Source organism: Rhinichthys klamathensis, unplaced genomic scaffold (assembly GCF_029890125.1).
Source record: "Rhinichthys klamathensis goyatoka isolate OS25496 unplaced genomic scaffold, OSU_Roscu_1.1 h1tg000215l_1, whole genome shotgun sequence".
Classification (NCBI taxonomy): Eukaryota; Metazoa; Chordata; class Actinopteri; order Cypriniformes; family Leuciscidae; genus Rhinichthys; species Rhinichthys klamathensis.
In genome coordinates, this window is record NW_026606740.1 from 140 (window position 1) to 20667 (window position 20528).

Below are 20528 nucleotides of genomic sequence, written 5' to 3' on the forward strand. Positions count from 1 at the left end.
TTTTGTTACTGCTATTATTATTTTTGGTTACACTTTATTTTAAGGTGTCCCTGTTACAGTGTAGTTATACATTTAAGTACTGAGTAATATTAATTAGGTTAGGTTTAGGGTTTGTTGCATGTAATTATGCATACTGTTTATAGTAGCTACATGTAACGTTTAACATGGACACTGTAAAATAGTGTTCCTTTTTTAAAAAAATACGATTAAATTCAGAAAATTATAGGAACTTGTATCATAAGTTACATGTGATTATGTATTTTCACATGTGCATTTGGTGTTTTAACAGGAGTGGTCACCAGAATCGCACCGATCCATCAGTCGAAAGGAAAGAAACAGTCATTCTGATGACGTTGTCACTCTGACTAATATAGTCTCGGCGGGACACGAACCCCCTCAGAACCCAGAGGAAACTACAAGGTACATCTGACCAACACACACTCAAATGCTCATGCACAAAGAAAATATTCACAAATATATATTTTGTAAATGTTTACACCTTGGTCACTTCGTATTTTGGATAGCTATCCGTTTTGTTAAATCTCTTCCATTTACGCTTGTCCTCATAAATGTGTTTCTGCAAAACCAATATAAATCCAAGTTCAATTCCTGTGCTATTTTCATGAAATGTATTTACACTTGTCCGGTTTCATTTGAAATGTCTCAAACCACCTCATGAAGTGGTTCAGATTTAAATCCGCCTCTAAAACGTTTCGTAGGGCATTTAAACCTGGTCTGTTCACGATCTAATGGCTATATCCCATCAGAGAATAAAGTGACCAGGTGTAAACCAACTTTTAATTACAGTGTTGTATTTAGAAGTGGAGGATTGTTATTGTTTTGTTTTTTTAATTATCCTGGAAACAGTTCTTCCCTGAGGGCTTCGCTCACTGCTTTTAGTAGCGGCTACACCAATTAGCACTGAGTCAGCACATTCAGACAGTGTGTGTGTGTGTGTGTGTGTGTGTGTGTGTGTGTGTGTGTGTGTGTGTGTGTGTGTGTGTGTGTGTGTGTGTGTGTGTGTGTGTGTGTGTGTGTGTGTGTGTGTGTGTGTGTGTGTGTGTGTGTGTGTGTGTGTGTGTGTGTGTGTGTGTGTGTGTGTGTGTGTGTGTGTGTGTGTGTGTGTGTGTGTGTGTGTGTGTGTGTGATTAGGTCCCCATGAGAAAAACAGCTTATAAATCATACGAAATTAATCTTTTGAAAATGTAAAAGTGCAGAAAGGTTTCTGTGATGGGTAGGGATAAGAGCTAGAATGTACAGTTTGTTTATTTAATTTTTATATAAATCAAGCCTATGGAATGTCCTTATAATGATAAGAATACTTGTGTGTTGGTGTGCGTGAGAGTGTAGATGTTTTTCTATCCCCGTGGGGACTTAAACCTAAATGCACACAGACTCATGGGGACTTGTGTCACTGTGGGGACCTAAATTGAGTTCCCCATGGGTACAAAAGCTTATAAATCATACAGAATGAGTTTTTTTGAACATGCAGAAAGTTTTCTGTGATGGGTAGGGTTAGTGTAAGGGGACAGAATATACAGTTTGGACAGTATACCATTACGTCTATGGAGAGTCCCCATAAAGATAGTGAGCCCGTGTGTGTTAGGGTAGCATGTTAAAACAGGATCAAGGACGGTCAAAAGTATTAGCTAAATGAAGTGCCTGGAAGGAACTGATAAGGTCTAGTTCAGATACTTTAGATGGCTCATGTTGGTGTGTGTTTGAGTCTAGTTCAGATACTTTAGATGGCTCATGTTGGAGTGTGTTTGAGTCTGGTTCGGATACTATAGAGATGGCTCATGTTGGTGTGTGTTTGAGTCTGGTTCAGATACTATAGAGATAGCTCATGTTGGAGTGTGTTTGAGTCTGGTTCGGATACTATAGAGATAGCTCATGTTGGAGTGTGTTTGAGTCTGGTTCGGATACTATAGAGATAGCTCATGTTGGTGTGTGTTTGAGTCTGGTTCAGATACTTTAGATGGCTCATGTTGGAGTGTGTTTGAGTCTGGTTCGGATACTATAGAGATAGCTCATGTTGGTGTGTGTTTGAGTCTGGTTCGGATACTATAGAGATGGCTCATGTTGGAGTGTGTTTGAGTCTGGTTCGGATACTATAGAGATAGCTCATGTTGGAGTGTGTTTGAGTCTGGTTCGGATACTATAGAGATGGCTCATGTTGGAGTGTGTTTGAGTCTGGTTCGGATACTATAGAGATAGCTCATGTTGGTGTGTGTTTGAGTCTGGTTCGGATACTATAGAGATGGCTCATGTTGGAGTGTGTTTGAGTCTGGTTCGGATACTATAGAGATAGCTCATGTTGGAGTGTGTTTGAGTCTGGTTCGGATACTATAGAGATAGCTCATGTTGGAGTGTGTTTGAGTCTGGTTCAGATACTTTAGATGGCTCATGTTGGAGTGTGTTTGAGTCTGGTTCGGATACTATAGAGATAGCTCATGTTGGAGTGTGTTTGAGTCTGGTTCGGATACTATAGAGATAGCTCATGTTGGTGTGTGTTTGAGTCTGGTTCGGATACTATAGAGATAGCTCATGTTGGAGTGTGTTTGAGTCTGGTTCAGATACTTTAGATGGCTCATGTTGGAGTGTGTTTGAGTCTGGTTCGGATACTATAGAGATGGCTCATGTTGGAGTGTGTTTGAGTCTGGTTCAGATACTATAGAGATGGCTCATGTTGGTGTGTGTTTGAGTCTGGTTCAGATACTATAGAGATAGCTCATGTTGGAGTGTGTTTGAGTCTGGTTCAGATACTATAGAGATGGCTCATGTTGGAGTGTGTTTGAGTCTGGTTCAGATACTATAGAGATGGCTCATGTTGGAGTGTGTTTGAGTCTGGTTCAGATACTATAGAGATGGCTCATGTTGGTGTGTGTTTGAGTCTGGTTCAGATACTATAGAGATGGCTCATGTTGGTGTGTGTTTGAGTCTGGTTCGGATACTATAGAGATAGCTCATGTTGGAGTGTGTTTGAGTCTGGTTCGGATACTATAGAGATGGCTCATGTTGGTGTGTGTTTGAGTCTGGTTCAGATACTATAGAGATAGCTCATGTTGGAGTGTGTTTGAGTCTGGTTCGGATACTATAGAGATAGCTCATGTTGGAGTGTGTTTGAGTCTGGTTCGGATACTATAGAGATGGCTCATGTTGGTGTGTGTTTGAGTCTGGTTCAGATACTATAGAGATAGCTCATGTTGGAGTGTGTTTGAGTCTGGTTCGGATACTATAGAGATAGCTCATGTTGGTGTGTGTTTGAGTCTGGTTCAGATACTATAGATGGCTCATGTTGGTGTGTGTTTGAGTCTGGTTCAGATACTATAGAGATAGCTCATGTTGGTGTGTGTTTGAGTCTGGTTCAGATACTATAGATGGCTCATGTTGGTGTGTGTTTGAGTCTGGTTCAGATACTATAGAGATAGCTCATGTTGGAGTGTGTTTGAGTCTGGTTCGGATACTATAGAGATGGCTCATGTTGGTGTGTGTTTGAGTCTGGTTCAGATACTATAGAGATGGCTCATGTTGGTGTGTGTTTGAGTCTGGTTCAGATACTATAGATGGCTCATGTTGGTGTGTGTTTGAGTCTGGTTCAGATACTATAGAGATAGCTCATGTTGGTGTGTGTTTGAGTCTGGTTCAGATACTATAGATGGCTCATGTTGGTGTGTGTTTGAGTCTGGTTCAGATATTATAGATGGCTCATGTTGGTGTGTGTTTGAGTCTGGTTCAGATACTATAGATGGCTCATGTTGGTGTGTGTTTGAGTCTGGTTCAGATACTATAGAGATAGCTCATGTTGGTGTGTGTTTGAGTCTGGTTCAGATACTATAGATGGCTCATGTTGGTGTGTGTTTGAGTCTGGTTCAGATATTATAGATGGCTCATGTTGGTGTGTGTTTGAGTCTGGTTCAGATACTATAGAGATAGCTCATGTTGGTGTGTGTTTGAGTCTGGTTCGGATACTATAGAGATGGCTCATGTTGGTGTGTGTTTGAGTCTGGTTCAGATACTATAGAGATAGCTCATGTTGGTGTGTGTTTGAGTCTGGTTCAGATACTATAGATGGCTCATGTTGGAGTGTGTTTGAGTCTGGTTCAGATACTATAGAGATAGCTCATGTTGGTGTGTGTTTGAGTCTGGTTCAGATACTATAGATGGCTCATGTTGGAGTGTGTTTGAGCCTCTCTCAGGGCACACAGTGAATGCCTGTTAAACTGCAGTATTATACCTTGCCTTCTGCTGCTTCCTGCTTATTAGTCTGGTCTCTGTTGACTCTTAAACCTACAGGTGGCATGAGTTGGACTGCTATTACGAGAACCTAAGTGGCTATGCACCGTCAGTGCAACTTTCTTTATTGACCTCCTCTCTCTGAGTACAGACAACAGCTCTGTTCTAAAACCTAGTGAGCAGCCTAGCTAGACCGTATCCAGGCATCATGGGTTGTTACAAAAGTGGACAGCAATATTATGCAGCCTTATATCATGTTAACTGTCAGCGTCCTAACATGCTTTTTAATTGATTTTAATTGTTTTCCCTATCACATATTTTAGTAATCATCATAAATTAGGAATCTTTGGACATTGTGTTACCTTGAAAACGGTACTTTAAAACCTTTTAGTGGGCTCAATTTTTGTGATATCAACTTTAAATTTGGAGCACAACTTCATTAGACATACTGTATGCCTTTGAAATAAGACACTCCAAAATTAACCATAGCATTCACCAAATACATTTAATTTCAGATATATGCTCAAAAAGGGGGGTGACAGTTAACAGGTTGATGCTAAGGCAGCATTGGATACAGAGAAGACAATCACAAAATGCAGTGATTAGTTCAGTGCAGATATTAATTTAAGTCGAGAGAAATTATGAATATTAGATATGCAATATGTGGATGAGCATCATATAGTTTAGCTGTTGAGACGCACACTCTGTGTGAAGTGAACACTGCTAATCGTGCCTATAGGATGTTCCAAATCATTCATTTTTAAGGTTGCATTTACTATAGGATAAAACGTCTTCTCAGGAGGCAGCTGCCTATGTAGACAGTAGATAGAAAGACAACTCACTAGGTTGTGGGACAGAGCTAACAAGATCTTTAAGACAAGAAACTTTCTAAAATCATCAGTTTATAATGTTTTGTTGCTATTAAGGCAAATTAAATTAACTCATTTGATCCCAGTCTGTTGTGAGAGCCAATCATTTGGGAATGTTGGTTCCCAGCTAAAAAATTGTTTAATGTAGCCCAGGGCCGGAGTGGGACTAATTTTCAGCCCTGGAGTTTCATGTCTTAGACCGGCCCACTTTTCCCGTCTGACTATATTAAAATAATGTAATTGAAACCTCAGTATAGCTATAAGTCTGCAATAGTGCAGTGTTCTGTACAGCCTTGTTATTCATTGTATTTAAAAAAATATATAAATTTCTATTCAGTGCGGCTCGCGCTTCTGTGAACATAAATCCCGCTTGCTTTGATCGGTCATCTCAAACATTTTGCCATTGCCGACGAGCGGTGTTTGAATACTGAAGCAGCTCAGATTATGAGGTCGGTTATCGTCACGATATGCAAATCATTGCAGCACCAAATTAGAGTTAATATTAGGCAATTATTTCACAACGTCCATTATACACTCAGAAAGCTGTGACTGGAGCCTATATAAAGCATTCAACCCAGTGCCATGACAACACCGGCCCTCCTGGCCAATAAAACAGACCGGCCCACCGGGAATTCTCCCGGTGCTCCCGATTAGCCAATCCAGGCCTGATGTAGCCTAAAAATCAAGGTTTTAACAGTTAACATTTTTATTTGCTCTTTGCAGATTCCTCTGAGGAATGAGGATGCATATTGATTTTCACAATGTTATTTGAGTAAAAACTGAATGAATGTTCGAGGTTCAACAGAGGTTTAGCTCTATCAACAGCATCAATGGAGCAAGACATTTCACCGAGATAAACTTTGTTGACACTGTTTTGAAAGTATTTTCACAAAACATTGTTACATGTGGATTCCAGACAGTTTACACACAGAAATATCGCATATGCGAGCTGAGCGTACAGAGTAAAGCCCAGAGTATACTGCTTTTTTTTTTTTTTGCGTTGTATGCATAGCCTTTCAAAGTATAGTCCATGTGACAATATGCACATGCGTACCGGTGCTCGGAAAAAAACTCATATACACATCTTTATAGTCTTTTTGGCTAGAGTTGTTACAAATAGAGTAACTACAAGTGCAGCTACTTTTTAACCTCCCCTCACAATCTCTCATCTCTCATAGCCCACCAATACTGTAGCTGTTTCCATCCAAAGTTGCGAATTTAACTTGTGTGCAAATTCAAAATTGGAATATCGCATTAAACATTTGCGAATAAAGCACCGCTTCCATCCAGCGAGTCGAAGATTTTCATGCACATTTTTAGAAATTATTCACATCTTGGCATTTCTATCCATGTTTTATTTCTATGATATTTTAGGATGGAAACATGGCTATTGTTGGCTGTGTTTGAAATCGCCCCCTATACCCTTAAATACTATAGTGCATTATTTGCGGGGACCATTTGTAGTGGTGTCTGAAACCATAGTTGACATTAGGGCTGCAACTAACGATTATTTTGATAATCGATTAATCGGACGATTATTTTTTCGATTAATCGATTAATCGGATAAAAAAATTCACTTAGATTTTTTGTTTATTATGACTAAATAAAACCCGGTTACACTTTATTTTAAGGTGTCCTTGTTACAGTGTAATTATATATTTAAGTACAGAGTAATATTAAGTAACTACATATACTTACTATAGGAATAGGGTAGGATTAGGTTGAGGGTTAGTTGCATGTAATTATGCATAATTTACTGTTATTACTACAGTAAGTACATGTAACATATGTAACAAGGACACCGTAAAATAAAGTGTTACCTAAAACCCTAAATTAGGATATTTATGTGTAAAAGTGTACTTTAAAAAGTGCAAAAGCCACACATTGAGTTTTACAAATATCAATATTTGCATTGTTTTTAATGATAATTGCTGATGGCAAGTTGACAACCATGATTAATGTAAAAAAAAAAAAACATTTATATCCAACATATTGTTTTAACACAATTTTTGTTAAAACAAATTTACAGACATGTTGTTCAGATGTGAAGATATAAACTAAAAACATCTCAAATATATAATTCATTTAATTTTTATTTAAAATTAATTGAATTATAAGGATAATTTGTAAAAATAAATATAGAAAGACTGAAAACAAGCGTGTGAACATAGAGCCGCAGTAGATCGCGTTTGAAAAACAATTAAAACTTAATAGTAAACAAATGCTATATAAAGAGAACGGAGTGGAGGTACGCAGCAAGCTAACAGGCTTGATTAAAAGACAGGAAAAATGATGCATTAGTGCACAAACATTCGCTGAAAACCACTGAGTACAGTGACTAAAAAACAATAATTTACTGCTGCTGTTATTAACTGCCTTTATATTTAGTGCTTCGCTTTGTAAAGACCGTTTCAATTTAATATTTCTGCGGTAGCACTATTTTAATCCATCACTTATGTTGCGAGCGAACTGATTGCACAACCTGATGCTCGAGACGCAAAATACAGACATCCCAAGTCTCCCGGAAGTTCTGGAAGTCACCCGCATATTGATAGCGGCTCGCAAATTAGTTCAAACTCCCGGGATTTGAGCGCGCAAGCAAGAGCGCGCATGCGAGACAGAAGAGACTGTGCTCCAAACCGTGTAGCGCGAGCGCGCGGCAGAGCAACGGAGGGAGAGAGACCTTGCGTGTGTGTGCCTCATGAAGCGCGTGTAAGACAGAGAGCATCCTGATTGGCCTGTTTCAACCAATCACCAGTAAACGCTCCCCGTGACGTAAGCAGACCAACTAATCGATAATGACATTCGTTGACAACGATTTTCATAATCGATTATTATCGATTTTATCGATTAGTTGTTGCAGCCCTAGTTGACATTATCAAGTGCACTAATTCAATCCCACAATGCACTGCAATAACAAGTGTACAACTGATGTACACTCCACAGCTAGAGAATACTCACAAGTTTCAAATGATTATTAACCGATAAGCACACACTATGCAAAAGCGGCAGCCCTTTTCAACCTGCGCGTACAGAATATGTGTGGTTAGAAAAATCGGGCTGAATGCATACAGTATATGCGAAAATTGCGTCACACACTGCATGCGGACCCTAGTGTACACGCAAAAAGTGAAGTATACTTTGGGCTTAAATCTGTCTGCTTGCATACAGTACGCGCTTACTGTAGCCTAGTGCAAAACCCGAAATGTGCATGCATTACACTGTAAATGTGATGTTTAGTTTTTGTACAATTTTTTACAAACTGAGGGCACATTGAAATTAGTTTCTGTGATAATCCATGGCATGCCACAGATAAGTTTAATTCCTTTAATAGATTTGAGATTTGTATTAACATTTCAAATGTTTTTTAGCTGAACTAACGATCACAGATCACCTGATTACCTGAGTCAAATCTTCCAGCTTCTATTAAAATGATTCCTCCATGAATGTGTGCAGATTTGTAATTCCTCTGCTGTCCACACAGGGCGGGTAAAGACTACTCCTCGGACTGGTCTGATGACGAGAGCCCCAAAAAATACATCGCAGCCAACGGGGTGGAGGAGGAGGAGAAGGTAGTCGGGGTTCGTGTTAAAGCGCTGTATGATTACACAGGGCAGGAGGCTGATGAGCTGAGCTTTAAAGCAGGTATTAATCCCTACTAATGCTTATTAATGACACACACATCAACATACACACACATGGAACGGCTGGCTGTGGCTTGTGGATTCATCGATCAAACCCCTTTTCTGTGCTCTTTCAATGTCTTTCTGTGATTTCAAAAGGCATTGCGGAAAGGACCAAATGAAATGGGGTTCGTCAGTGTGAGCATGTGCGCATGTGCGTGACTAAATCGGCACGTTACATGGGTTTACTTGAGACAGCTTCCTCACATTTAGACTAAACCCATGAAACTGCTTTGGAACTAGTGAACTGACACAAAACACAAACGTACTCATTTCCAATACGGCTGTGCTTGAATTTTCACAAAACAAATAAATACAATTTTATTTACGCTTATATTAAGCTGAAATGAGTTTTTACGCTGGTAACACTTTACAATAAGGTCCTAAAAGCAGAGTTTCCGCTAGAAAAAAAAGGTTTCGTTTTACGGACATTTTGATGATATGCCGGTCAAATATCGCCTCTTAATTAGTCAAGTTGAGGAAAACTGGAGGCAGGCTATGTAACTTAAATGACATATACAGGCCATGTTATTAGTAGCCTAACTTTCAAATAGACGGAAAAAAACATGAACGTCCGATTGGCGTCAATCAACACCAATTGTTTTTTACTATGGTTTCACACACATTCACTTTTTGAAACATTGAGGCACGGATGTACCTACCGGTAATACAAATAAATAAAAGATCTCCAGTTAACTAGCAGATCATTCATTTAGTTCGCTATTAAATAAAAGATCTAGCGCTAAAATCAGTTGTTTTTGAAATCAAGCTGAGCGCTCGTGTCAGTTGCATGGACGACGCGCTGCGCGAGTTGCGCAATCTTCACTCGGACGCGCGTTTCTATATTACAACCGTTTTAAGCGTGCGCTTTATTTGAAATGCAGCATGCGATGTTGTTTAATAACTTTCAAACGGTAGAGCCTTTTCCTTTATAACATAGCCAAAGGTCGGTGTATTTTTGCTTTATACATTTTAGGCTTATTCTCAAATTCGTATTGTGTTAGGGGGGCGGGATTATTACGCAATTTTAATTGGACAATTTGACCGGAAAGATTTAATTTTGTCGGACATTTCATTTTTTACCGTAATTACCGGACAACGGAAACCCTGCTATAAGTTAACATTGGTTAATGCATTAACTAATAAGAAATACATTTGTACAGTATTTGTTCATCTTTGTTAACGTTAATAAACGTTAATAAAAATACAACTGGTTGAAAAAGTCAGCTCCCAACTTTTGATTTTAATAATGTATTAGGAAATTAATAAATTAAATTAGTAAATGCTTTAGAAGTATTTTTCATTGTTAGTTGATGTTAACTAATGTAGTTAAATAATGTTAGATGGAACCTTGTTGTAAAGTGTTCGGGTTTGTTCACATTGGCATGTTTGGTTGGACTAAAACAAACTTCAGTTAGTGCGGTTCATTTAAACAAGTGTGAACGCTGCCATTCGAACGCAAAAAAACTAATTTAGTCCTGGTCCGCTAACCATTCACATTGGCATTTTAACACTGAACCTAAAGGTACCGAACCTAAAGGTTTAGGGATATGCTCACAACCTGATTGGTTGGCTTTTATAACGTATATTTCGTGACGGAACTTACCGAACATCCAAAACTAAATGCACTCGCTGTATGTGCGTAGCCTACATATGATGCTATTTTTACCAGCTGAGAACTCGTGAAGAACTTATAAAATATGTAAAGGAGTCAAAACAGTGGCAGGAATCCCTCCATCACACACACAAACGAAGATCTGCTGCGAGTAGACACGGTTCTTATGCCTGAACCGAACTGTGGTGGGCAATATCACGACTATGATGAGAAAAAACTATTCAAGAATCATGTTTTCAGCGGCTCGGCCCGCTTGTTTGGTGCGCACGAGGTTTCGGATGGCAGATTCACACTTATTTAAATGATCCGCACTAACAGAGCAATCACACCAGAGTTTGTTTTAATCCAACCAAACATGCCAAGTGTGAACACACCCTAATCATTTTCTTTTTTGGTTTGGACCAAGAGAACCAAGTGTGAACACCCTAAAAGATGGTAACAACACAAGGGGAATGTTTTTTTCATTGGAAAAAGGGACTTATTTCACAATTTTTTAACTCTGCCTTGTTTTTAACATTCCCCAGTTTTTCTAAAGTTTCAAAGTTCACATCAGATGCTGATCTATGGACTTTCCTAATAAATCAATAGTCTGATCAGCTGTTCCCTGCATGTTGTGAATAATTCACAGACTTCCCAAAAGTCACTAAATGGCATCAATCCTCCCCTCTGATTGGCGTAGGCCATTTAGATCCAGCTTAGGAGACCGACTGACTCTAATGCTAAATTTCTTTAGCAGAAGCCGAAGCTTTAAAGCAGACACATTAGTAATGCAGAATGAGGGTAAATCAAATCTTCACAGCACAAGGATAATGAAACATCACTTTGGTTTTGTTTGCTAGAAGAGCAGGATCTACATGCGTGTGTTAAATATCATATAGAGCTTAATCTGGTCATTTATTAGCCCTGTTACTCTAGAAACTGCCAGAATTCTTACACTATATGGAATAACAGATATGCCATGCCGAGAGTGACACCTGCTGGTTGTTTTTGTTTTGTTTTTTTCACTCAAGTAAAGCAGATTTAACATGATGATTTTTTTTTGTTAAAATAAATTCTCTGAACCCAGTTTATTGTTCATTGACTATTAGTATGCCTTTCCTTGGTTTATCTCCTCCAAAAGTGTAAAAAGTGAGTCTCCCAGGCACCATCAAAACATTAAGAGCGGTCAAAGCTGTCAATCACTTTTCAGCTCAACCTATAGTTTGGGTGCGTGGCTACTGTAGCAGGCTGAGAGTTTGGGGGCGTGGCTACTGTAGCAGGCTGAGAGTTTGGGGGCGTGGCTACTGTAGCAGGCTGAGAGTTTGGGGTGTGGCTACTGTAGCAGGCTGAGAGTTTGGGGGCGTGGCTACTGTAGCAGGCTGAGAGTTTGGGGGCGTGGCTACTGTAGCAGGCTGAGAGTTTGGGGCGTGGCTACTGTAGCAGGCTGAGAGTTTGGGGTGTGGCTACTATGGCTACTGTAGCAGGCTGAGAGTTTGGGGTGTGGCTACTGTAGCAGGCTGAGAGTTTGGGGTGTGGCTACTGTAGCAGGCTGAGAGTTTGGGGTGTGGCTACTGTAGCAGGCTGAGAGTTTGGGGGCGTGGCTACTGTAGCAGGCTGAGAGTTTGGGGGCGTGGCTACTGTAGCAGGCTGAGAGTTTGGGGGCGTGGCTACTGTAGCAGGCTGAGAGTTTGGGGCGTGGCTACTGTAGCAGGCTGAGAGTTTGGGGCGTGGCTACTGTAGCAGGCTGAGAGTTTGGGGTGTGGCTACTATAGCAGGCTGAGAGTTTGGGGGCGTGGCTACTGTAGCAGGCTCAGAGTTTGGGGCGTGGCTACTGTAGCAGGCTGAGAGTTTGGGGTGTGGCTACTGTAGCAGGCTGAGAGTTTGGGGGCGTGGCTACTGTAGCAGGCTGAGAGTTTGGGGGCGTGGCTACTGTAGCAGGCTGAGAGTTTGGGGGCGTGGCTACTAAAGCAGGCTGAGAGTTTGGGGGCGTGGCTACTATAGCAGGCTGAGAGTTTGGGGGCGTGGCTACTGTAGCAGGCTGAGAGTTTGGGGCCGTGGCTACTGTAGCAGGCTGAGAGTTTGGGGGCGTGGCTACTGTAGCAGGCTGAGAGTTTGGGGTGTGGTGACTGTAGTAGGCTGAGAGTTTGGGGTGTGGCTACTGTAGCAGGCTGAGAGTTTGGGGGCGTGGCTACTGTAGCAGGCTGAGAGTTTGGGGTGTGGCTACTGTAGCAGGCTGAGAGTTTGGGGTGTGGCTACTGTAGCAGGCTGAGAGTTTGGGGGTGCGGCTACTGTAGCAGGCTGAGAGTTTGGGGGTGTGGCTACTGTAGCAGGCTGAGAGTTTGGGGGCGTGGCTACTGTAGCAGGCTGAGAGTTTGGGGGCGTGGCTACTGTAGCAGGCTGAGAGTTTGGGGGCGTGGCTACTATAGCAGGCTGAGAGTTTGGGGGCGTGGCTACTATAGCAGGCTGAGAGTTTGGGGGCGTGGCTACTGTAGCAGGCTGAGAGTTTGGGGCCGTGGCTACTGTAGCAGGCTGAGAGTTTGGGGGCGTGGCTACTGTAGCAGGCTGAGAGTTTGGGGTGTGGTGACTGTAGTAGGCTGAGAGTTTGGGGTGTGGCTACTGTAGCAGGCTGAGAGTTTGGGGGCGTGGCTACTGTAGCAGGCTGAGAGTTTGGGGTGTGGCTACTGTAGCAGGCTGAGAGTTTGGGGTGTGGCTACTGTAGCAGGCTGAGAGTTTGGGGGTGCGGCTACTGTAGCAGGCTGAGAGTTTGGGGGTGTGGCTACTGTAGCAGGCCGAGAGTTTGGGGGCGTGGCTACTATAGCAGGCTGAGAGTTTGGGGGCGTGGCTACTGTAGCAGGCTGAGAGTTTGGGGGTGCGGCTACTGTAGCAGGCTGAGAGTTTGGGGTGTGGCTACTGTAGCAGGCTGAGAGTTTGGGGGCGTGGCTACTGTAGCAGGCTGAGAGTTTGGGGGTGCGGCTATTGTAGCAGGCTGAGAGTTTGGGGCGTGGCTACTGTAGCAGGCTGAGAGTTTGGGGTGTGGCTACTGTAGCAGGCTGAGAGTTTGGGGTGTGGCTACTGTAGCAGGCTGAGAGTTTGGGGCGTGGCTACTGTAGCAGGCTGAGAGTTTGGGGCGTGGCTACTGTAGCAGGCTGAGAGTTTGGGGGCGTGGCTACTGTAGCAGGCTGAGAGTTTGGGGCGTGGCTACTGTAGCAGGCTGAGAGTTTTGGGGCGTGGCTACTGTAGCAGGCTGAGAGTTTGGGGTGTGGCTACTGTAGCAGGCTGAGAGTTTGGGGTGTGGCTACTGTAGCAGGCTGAGAGTTTGGGGCGTGGCTACTGTAGCAGGCTGAGAGTTTGGGAGCATGGCTACTGTAGCAGGCTGAGAGTTTAGGGGCGTGGCTACTGTAGCAGGCTGAGAGTTTGGGGTGTGGCTACTGTAGCAGGCTGAGAGTTTGGGGCGTGGCTACTGTAGCAGGCTGAGAGTTTGGGGGCGTGGCTACTGTTGCAGGCTGAGAGTTTGGGGTGTGGCTACTGTAGCAGGCTGAGAGTTTGGGGTGTGGCTACTGTAGCAGGCCGAGAGTTTGGGGTGTGGCTACTGTAGCAGGCTAAGAGTTTGGGGCGTGGCTACTGTAGCAGGCTGAGAGTTTGGGGGTGTGGCTACTGTAGCAGGCTGAGAGTTTGGGGGTGTGGCTACTGTAGCAGGCTGACAGTTTGGGGTGTGGCTACTGTAGCAGGCTGAGAGTTTGGGGCGTGGCTACTGTAGCAGGCTGAGAGTTTGGGGCGTGGCTACTGTAGCAGGCTGAGAGTTTGGGGTGTGGCTACTGTAGAAGGCTGAGAGTTTGGGGGTGTGGCTACTGTAGCAGGCTGACAGTTTGGGGTGTGGCTACTGTAGCAGGCTGAGAGTTTGGGGCGTGGCTACTGTAGCAGGCTGAGAGTTTGGGGTGTGGCTACTGTAGCAGGCTGAGAGTTTGGGGGTGTGGCTACTGTAGCAGGCTGAGAGTTTGGGGTGTGGCTACTGTAGCAGGCTGAGAGTTTGGGGGTGTGGCTACTGTAGCAGGCTGAGAGTTTGGGGGTGTGGCTACTCTAGCAGGCTGAGAGTTTGGGGGTGTGGTGACTGTAGCAGGCTGAGAGTTTGGGGGTGTGGCTACTGTAGCAGGCTGACAGTTTGGGGTGTGGCTACTGTAGCAGGCTGACAGTTTGGGGTGTGGCTATTGTATTGTACTGACCAACATGACAGTAATCTTAGACTACTGACACCTAGTGGTGTGGATGTAGCAAAATAAAACATTTTTAGTTACCAATGCCATTGTAGAAATGCTGTCTTCATCTAATGTAAGAGTATATCATTCTAAACATATTTTTCAGAAGTTACATTTTCTTAACAGTTCCTTCATTTAAAAAGTTTCACAGATAAGTTCCTGCAAAAACTCTATGAAGGTTTATGGAGGAGCCATTTTATATTCATTAAAGCAGGGGTCTCAAACTCAACTTAACTGGGGGCCGCTGGAGGTAGAGTCGGGGTCAGGCTGGGCCGCATCAAGTATTCCACAAAAAATAGTATTCAAGTATTCCAAAAAAGGAGCACAACTGATCCAATCTTCTCAATATTTATTATTAACGTTTCTTCTGAACTGTTCCTCTGAATTTGAACATTCCTTTCTGTACATGATTGGTTCTTCATGAGCTGTCCTTCTGACAGTTGAAGTTCATTTTACAAACTTTCTTTGTCTATAACACATATTTGTGATATTTATATTTGCTTATGTCCTTTTTATTTTCTTTATACAACACATTAATGATATTGAATGTTTTTTTTGGAAGGCACATTTCCTTTTATTATACTTAGAAAAACAATTATTGCTTTTGAAATACAAATATTTGCAGTCATGTCTGCCCGTCTTATTGAATTCTTTCTACACATGTATAGTGTCTCAGGCAAATACTGCACAAATCAAAGCAAACCTTCTTATCAACCTGTTGGACACATATTACAAGCTCAAAATGATTATTCTCACATTGTTTTAGAGCAGGGTCTCTCTCCAACACGTCGCTCCCGTTCACATATCGCGCTCACATATTTTGCGCGCTCAAGTTCGTTATTTCAAATGTTGGCGCGTGGCTAGCGCGCTCATAATTGAAGCGACGCGCTCATTTTTTCCAGGCGCAGTATGTTTGTACTTCGCGGTTGTCTATGACAACTTTTGACAACAAACCCACCGTAAACTGTCACGAGACTATCTATGGTAGCTCATAAGGGATAAAAAAATATATATATTTTTAAAAAACGCGGCACACGCAACGACGGGCCGCACTAACATTAAACTTTAATGTCAAGTAGGGGGCCACAAAATCCCGCGGGCCGCGAGTTTGAGACCCCTGCATTAAAGGAAAATATTTTGAGGCAGTTGAAGTTCCTTGAGTACACACTAGAATATTTCAGGCACATTTACTTTTAATATTTAATAGAGACAAATTGAGCCTGAAGCCTGGTTTCATGCTTGACGTGTCCGCACAGGCACAAGGGTGTGCAAACCAAAAGTGAGATCATTGCATCGCTTACGAAACTGTGTTGACTCTGCAAGACTTCACTTCACTCAGTCCTGCACTGCCCAGTGTGGAGCCGTTCGGTTGAAGGGATCATTATGGATACACTGATATTGATATTCTGTCCAGTCCGGTACCAATAAACAAGTAATTATTTATAAACCCATAAATGTTCGATGTTAATTCCCCAATTCCATGTTTTGTGTAAAGAAAAAAAGATAAATAAAAGTACAATACAAATACCAAAACACATTATAACGTTCGCTACTGTTCAAAAGTTTCTTCTGCTCACCATTTATTTAAAAACTATCAAATATTAATACAATTTAAAGAAATGTTTTCTATGGAGCCCCTAAAGGGACATGGTAAAGAAAAAAATATGAGATGGGAGGAAAAATAATGAACAGATGCTTTTGCGGTCACTTGCAAAGAACACGAAACATTTGCAACAGAACGCTAAAGCATTGATTTATTATTTTTCCTTCCGTCTCATATTTGTTTTCCATCACCATGTCCATTTGGGGCTCTGTAGTTTACATTTAAAATATATTTAAATAGAAATGTATTTCTGCGATGCATCATTACTCCAGTCTTCCGTGTCACATGACCCTTCAAAAATCAGTTTTCAACATTGATAAGAAGAAATGTTAGACTGTTTCCACAAAAATAAAAAGCAGCAAAAACTGTGATGCACGTTGCCAGGAATCTTCAAAAGATCCGCATTTATTTGAAATGGAAATCTGTTGTAAAATGATAAATGTCTCCTGTTAATTTTGATCAGTTTAATGCTTCCTTTCTGGATAAAGGTATTGATTTCTTTGAACGGTAGTGTACAATATTAAATATCATATTTAATACTGTACACTATCGTTGAAACAAATTCAATGAGATTTAATATTCACCAAATATTTAAAATATGGGTATCCTTTTTGAAATTTGCTAAATATCAAAGTTAACTTATGAAAGTATTAGTGATTTTTAAATGAGTGTCAGATGAATGTAAAAATACTGAGCATGAGCATACAATTAAATATCAACTGATTCCGATTATTATGTATTATTGCACGATATGGAACAGAGATATAGTGGGAAAAATAAAGTCAGCTGGTTATAATCTCACAATAAACCTCTTCGGGGTAGTTATGACCGGCTGACATAACTTTATACCTTATATGTGTCACATGGAAGAGTAAAGGCCCGTTCACACCAGGGACGATAATGATCAAGTTTAAGAAAATACTCTAAATATAAAAGAATAGCAGAGTACACACCTCAACTATAAAGATAACAGCACAGAGAAACGATATCGTTGGCATCACCTTCCAGCCGATGAACGATAAAAACATTAAATCGGGATGGATTCTGATTGGCTGTCACAGAGCTGGAGCATTTAAAGCGTCAGAATAAACAGAACGATATCGTCCACTGGTGTGAGCGCTGATATAGTTGTAAACGTGCCTGAAGGAGTGGTGTTATGAGATGTGTGTGTGTGTGTGTGTACAGGTGAAGAGTTAATGAAGCTGGGTGAGGAGGACGAGCAGGGCTGGTGTAAAGGACAGCTGTCCAGCGGAGAGACGGGTCTCTATCCTGCAAACTACGTCCAAAACCTCTCGTCCTGAGAGCCCGTCTGCCCCGGGACAGACACACACACTTATCTGAGGCAGTCATGAGGTCGAGTCACACCGAACCACGAAACCCCATGATGGAGCGACTGCCCCGACACGCCAGCACATTAGAGAGGAGCGAGTTCAGTGATTGAGTTTTGATTTTTGCTGACACACTAGAGGACTTTAAGAATAGTTAGTCCCCCTTTGTCCTCGGGCTTAAAGAAAGATCAGTGCCTTTATTGTACAATGCCGGAGACATTCACAGCACTGCTATTAATGCAGACCCGGCCGAGTGGACACATCTACTGTCTGGAGGGAAATCTGCCAGCGTTTTCTTCACGTGTGAATCGCCACTGTTGGACTGTTTTGGAAGATCAACCACCTTTCATCAACCCAGTCCTCTTATTATTTTAGTATTTCACATTTGCAGATATGTATCAGAATCATTTCAAGTATTCGATCAAATCTTCGCCGACGTTCTTTATGTTCAGGTTCATGAGAAGCGTGTTAGTGTGTTGATATATTTTGTATGATATGTTTAGGTCATTATAGTTTGACTGAACATTTCTTTGCCTGTAGTTCAGAAGGATTCTTCATTGCATATTTACGTTTTCACAAAGATATATGGATTTATAATATACAAAGTATCAGTGGGCGGATGCTCTTAGAATCTTGATTCTTCAGATGCTAAAATCTAGTCCGTGGGATCGTTTTACTTTTTTAATTCATCTTTTTGTTTTATTTGGAGCGCAAGAATGTTTCTGTTGTTAAATGATATAAAGTATCAGAGAGGGCAAAACCTCCAGGCTTCTTGTGTGTTTGTGTGTGTGTGTGTGTGAGCGGTCATGAGGAATATGCCCATTTCCACACGCTCTGCCTCCAATAAACATGGTTTTACATCAAACTACTGTAACAGCCAATACTAATCAATGTAAAAAAAAAAAAAATAATCAAATAAACGTGAGATTCTGATCTTTGTATAGTGGCTATGATGCTTCTTAAACATTAAGTGAAGTTTTACATTGTTTAAATGATCTTGAGTCTCTCCATTATTGTCTGACTCCGGTTTGAACATAAAAGGCTAAAAGTTTTAGACATTTTCAGTGCGTGTGTGTGAGGTAAAATGACACGAGCTGTTGAAGCTCCGCCCCCTGTGCTGGGAGCCGCAGCTCATTTGCATTTAAAGGGACAGACACAAAAATGGTGCGTTTTTGCTCACCCTCAAAAAGTGACAATTTTAACATGCTTTATAAAAATATCTGTGGGGTATTTTGAGCTAAAACTTCACACACACACTCTGGGGACATCGGAGACTTATTTTACATCTTGTGGAAAGCGCATTATACCACCCCTTTAAAGGAGAACTCCGGCGCAAAATGAACCTTTGGTCTAATAAAACATTGGTACCTAGTCAACCGTTATCTGAGATTTGTTTTCATGATAATCGAATGTAAAGAGTTTTATCTCTAAAAACTGTTTAGCGTATAACGCTAGTAATGGGGGCATATAATAAGTAAAAAGAAATCGCTAGTTTATACCACTAACAAGGCTCAAAATAGCCCCACACGAACACAGTAACATAATGAGGGTCCCTACATGCAAAACGAAGCATTGAGAACTTTGTAAGTGTCCAGACCGTTTAATAAGAAGATAAAGATAAAGACAGTCCACTTCGTATATACAGACAGGAGCCATCTTTGGAAAACAGTCTCGACTAATCAAACCACGAACGACGTGCTAAGTGAGCTGAACTGTATGAATGGTGTTCGTGGTTTGATTAGTCGAGACTGTTTTCCAAAGATGGCTCCTGTCCAGGGACGTGCACAGGAATTTTGTGGGGCAGTTGCTCTGACCTGAAAAAAGGGCACTACCCCCAAAACTCAAGGGCTATATGAAGGAATATATTCAGTTGAATTTTGCCCATACAAATTGCCTTATCTGATCGTGTTTATGTCCAAACGCAATGCCTCATATTATGGTCTTATTATTATTTATAAAGATTGCAAACGTCAAAGATGACAGGTTTATGATATACAACTTTGTAAACAGTATACAAAATGTATTAACAATATGTTAAATGTCACCAAAATACACATGAGAAAAAGAGTTCCTCATATTATTGTTTATTGTTTTTTAATTATTATTTTTATTTTTTTATTTTTTAAATAAATAATCTGGACTGAATTGACAGATGGGGAAAAACTCGCTTCTAATAAAAATAAAAAAAACGCTTAGGCCTAGATTTCGGAAAAAATACAATCCTTTTTTAACCTTTTGGCTTCCCGTACATTCAATTGTGCTTTTTGCTCATCTGGGCAACTACTACTGGGCAACTACTACTGGGCCCTCTACCTGACCTGTGATGTCGTGAGCTATGTAAACCATTTGCCATTGCCACACAGTCACACCTGACACTTCAGTGCTCCCAATACAATCCTCCCTCCTTTAGCCAAAACAGTCAAAGAATAAGTACAACAATATAGAACAGAATCAAACACACAATATTTATTGAATAGAGTATTTTCTATATGTTAAGATAATAAGTGAATATTATTAAGTAAGTGAATATTAACGTAAACATAAATAAGAAGAAAATAATAAATTACCCTGTTCTGAGCTTTGGCTTTTGGGATTAACTTTGGTTCTCTCTACAGCCTGGGCATTTTCGGCATCAGTATGCTTTTTTAATTTTTTATTATGCATGTTGAAGCAATTCTTGATTTATGGTTATTATTTACTGAGGGATGTGCATCCATTTTGACCAGTATGTCCAGCTAATCAACATTTTAAATTCAATATAGCCTATAAATCAATAGTCAATCAATGTCAAATTGTCAATACATTGCTTTCTATCTTGCATAATTAGTGCAGTTGTTTAGAGTTTTTAACTACACTGAGACAAGATAATCAGTGTCTTGTTTTAAAAGTATAATGTGTACTTTGATTGGGAGTGCCATCATTCACGTGCATGTATTGTACAGTATGTCTGGTCTCCACATAT

At 41.1% G+C, this 20528-nt stretch overlaps 1 long non-coding RNA gene across 2 annotated transcripts; it reads left to right on the forward strand.

The window, feature by feature from the left end:
- The first annotated feature begins 258 nt into the window (after positions 1 to 258).
- LOC130097278 (uncharacterized) lies at positions 259 to 17781 on the forward strand. 2 transcript variants are annotated; one of them, XR_008808285.1, is made up of 4 exons: positions 259 to 420; positions 4297 to 4344; positions 8590 to 8750; positions 17424 to 17781. It is a non-coding gene; the product is annotated as an uncharacterized LOC130097278 (long non-coding RNA). The 2 variants fall into 2 exon arrangements; XR_008808284.1 differs by lacking the exon at positions 4297 to 4344 and having other exon boundaries at positions 262 to 420.
- The last annotated feature ends 2747 nt before the right edge of the window (positions 17782 to 20528 follow it).